The sequence below is a fragment of the Poeciliopsis prolifica genome, unplaced genomic scaffold, assembly GCF_027474105.1.
Source record: "Poeciliopsis prolifica strain line A6 unplaced genomic scaffold, Auburn_PproV2 SCAFFOLD044, whole genome shotgun sequence".
NCBI classification, from domain to species: Eukaryota; Metazoa; Chordata; class Actinopteri; order Cyprinodontiformes; family Poeciliidae; genus Poeciliopsis; species Poeciliopsis prolifica.
Window position 1 is genome coordinate 977,994 of NW_026562419.1, and position 2,971 is coordinate 980,964.

The following is a 2,971-nucleotide window of genomic DNA, read 5'->3' on the forward strand; positions in this document are numbered from 1 at the left end:
GACTATAATTATAGAATAACCCAAGAACATCCTGTTTTGATACAGTGAGGTTAAAGTGAAGAATTTCTTGTTTGATTGATATTGTTTGTTTTTTCCTTTTGTCCAGATCTCTCACAATGCAGTGAAGAGGAGGAGATTCTCAATGAAACAGAACCACAGAGGAACCAACTCATCTCTCATGGCTCTGAAATAACTGAGAACCAGGACCAGGAAGGAAGCAATTCTGAAAATCCAGGAAAAAAGAGAAAGGAAAAACAGAAACAAAACAAGAGATATGAGAAAACCAAACAGCAGAAAGACAGAACTGACAATAAAAAACAAAAAAAGCAAAAGAAAGCTCAGCAAGGGCAAAAATTATATTCTTGTAAAATTTGTGATAAAACCTTTTCTCTAAACGGTAACTTGATGAGCCACATGAGAACTCACACAGGAGTAAAACCTTTCACTTGTTCAACCTGTGGAAAAAGTTACAGACAAAAGGACGGTTTAATGTATCACATGAGAACACACACAGGTCAGAAACCTTTCTCTTGTGGAACCTGTGGAAAAATTTTCTTCATAAAAGGTTCTTTAAATGCTCATATGAAAATTCACACAGGTGAGAAGCCTTTCACCTGTGGGACTTGTGGAAAAGTTATCGTTACAGACGGAGTTTATATAATCACATGAGAATTCACACAGGTGAGAAGCCTTTCTCATGTGGAACCTGTGGAAAAAGCTTCTGTCAAAAAAATCAATTAAATGTTCACATGACAATTCACACAGGTGAGAAGCCTTTCTCCTGTGGAACCTGTGGAAAGTGTTTCAGTTACAAAGGGACTTTATATAATCACATGAGAATTCACACAGGTGAGAAGCCTTTCTCCTGTGGAACTTGTGGAAAGTGTTACAGTTACAAAGGGACTTTATATAATCACATGAGAATTCACACAGGTGAGAAGCCTTTCACCTGTGGGACTTGTGGAAAGTGTTACAGTTACAAAGCGACTTTATGTAATCACATGAGAATTCACACAGGTGAGAAGCCTTCTCATGTGGATCCTGTGGAAAAAGTTTCTCTTGCAAAGGTCATTTAAATGTTCACATGAGAATTCACACAGGTGACAAGCCTTTTCCTGTGGAACTTGTGGAAAGTGTTTCAATTACAAAGCGACTTTATGTAATCACATGAGAATTCACACAGGTGAGAAGCCTTTCTCATGTGGAACCTGTGGAAAAAGTTTCTCTTGCAAAGGTCATTTAAATGTTCACATTAGAATTCACACAGGTGAGAAGCCTTTCTCATGTGTGAACTGTGGAAAAAGTTTCTCTGAAAAACGTAAATTAAATTCTCATATGAAAATTCACTCAGGTGAGAAGCCTTTACTTTGTGGGACCTGTGGAAAACGTTTCACCACTAAAGGCAGTTTAAATGTTCATATGAGAATTCACACAGGTGAAACAACTTTCTCATGTGGGACCTGTGGAAAAAGTTTCAGAATGAAAAAACAATTACTTCAACACATAAAGATTCATATGAGTGCCAAACAGTGACATGTGGTTAGGTTCATAGCTGGTGAGGCAATGCCTCATGACGTATAAATTTAGACACCATGCATGTTATTGTTTACAAAGAGAAATTTTGTGCATTCATGCAACGCTGGAGGGCAAAAAGACCATTCTTTTACATGTCATTCCTGGCTGTGTTAACTCATTGAAACTTAGAAATGTAGGTATTATGGGTTGTTGTTATGTTGCTGTACAATGTTTTAAGATGTTGTTCAATGTTCCCCTTTTTAACGTTAAGCCCCTACACCTTCAACTGTCTCTGTACGGCCCTGTTCATATGTAAGGCAACGCATATTGTTTTTACATCCTAGCTTGGTAATCCCCAGAGTGCTAATGTTGTTAGCATCTAACTTAGTGCTGAGTCCTGGACAGATAATGTGTTTATTCAGTGGGACCTTCATGCTAACAATTATAATCTATCCAGCCGTTCAGTCTTTTCCTGACCCCCATCTGAATTTCTTGCAGCATCCAGGTCACATGAATGAAGCATGTGACCTGGATGCTGCAGGTCACATGCAGCATCCAGGTCAACTCTGTGATGTTGTTTGAAAGGAAAAAAACTCAAATATTATTGAGATCTGTTGAGATTTGATTTAGAGCTAACAGCAGAGAGATTTTCCTTTTTACCAAATATTTGTTTCACAGAAGTCATTGTTAAAATGTGTTTGTATGTACATGCTCTACATTATCAAAATATTTTCTCACCCATTGTAATGATCAGACTCAGGTGATCCAATCCCTTTCATGGTACAGGTGCATAAAGTGAAGCACCCAGGCAGACCAGAACCAGATTAGTTGTAAAAGATGTTTAGGTTCTGCAACAGGAAACCAGGATTATTACAGTACGTTGGTATTTTTATACAGCTGCAAAGTGACTTGATTCTTAGCAGGGATCAGATTCAGTGAAACACATTTGCTCCTTTGGGAGGCATCACAATGTTTTCCTCTCTTATTTTAAATTTCTAACATATTTTCTCTATATGTTTTTAAGTGAGTGATTAATAACATCTTTGTTCAGGTGTATGATGATACAAGCAAAAATAATGACTTTGTGGTTTTAATTAAAGTTATGTGTCTTCTTCCATCTCGTCTCTAGAGTGACTTTGTATATTTTCACTTCTTTCCATGGAAACATGAATCTTTTTTCACAAGACTCAGTTATTAATATTTTCAAGTAAAATATATTCACCATATTCCTTTAAAACAGTGATTCTCAAACATTTTTCAGTGATGTACCCCTTAAAAATATATTTTTAGTCAAGTACCCCCTGACACGGGCAAAACATTTTTGGAAGAAAAAAAAACAGTGCTGTAAAATCACTGTCTGATTAATTAAAGCCAAACACCTTATATCAGTGAACCTGACAAATACATCCATATTGCAAACATTGCATCGAGAAACAGAACATAGTGAGCACCAGGA

At 36.8% G+C, this 2,971-nt stretch overlaps 1 pseudogene; it reads left to right on the forward strand.

The window, feature by feature from the left end:
- Positions 1-316: 316 nt before the first annotated feature.
- On the forward strand, positions 317-2,594 carry LOC129376425 (gastrula zinc finger protein XlCGF57.1-like; annotated as a pseudogene).
- The last annotated feature ends 377 nt before the right edge of the window (positions 2,595-2,971 follow it).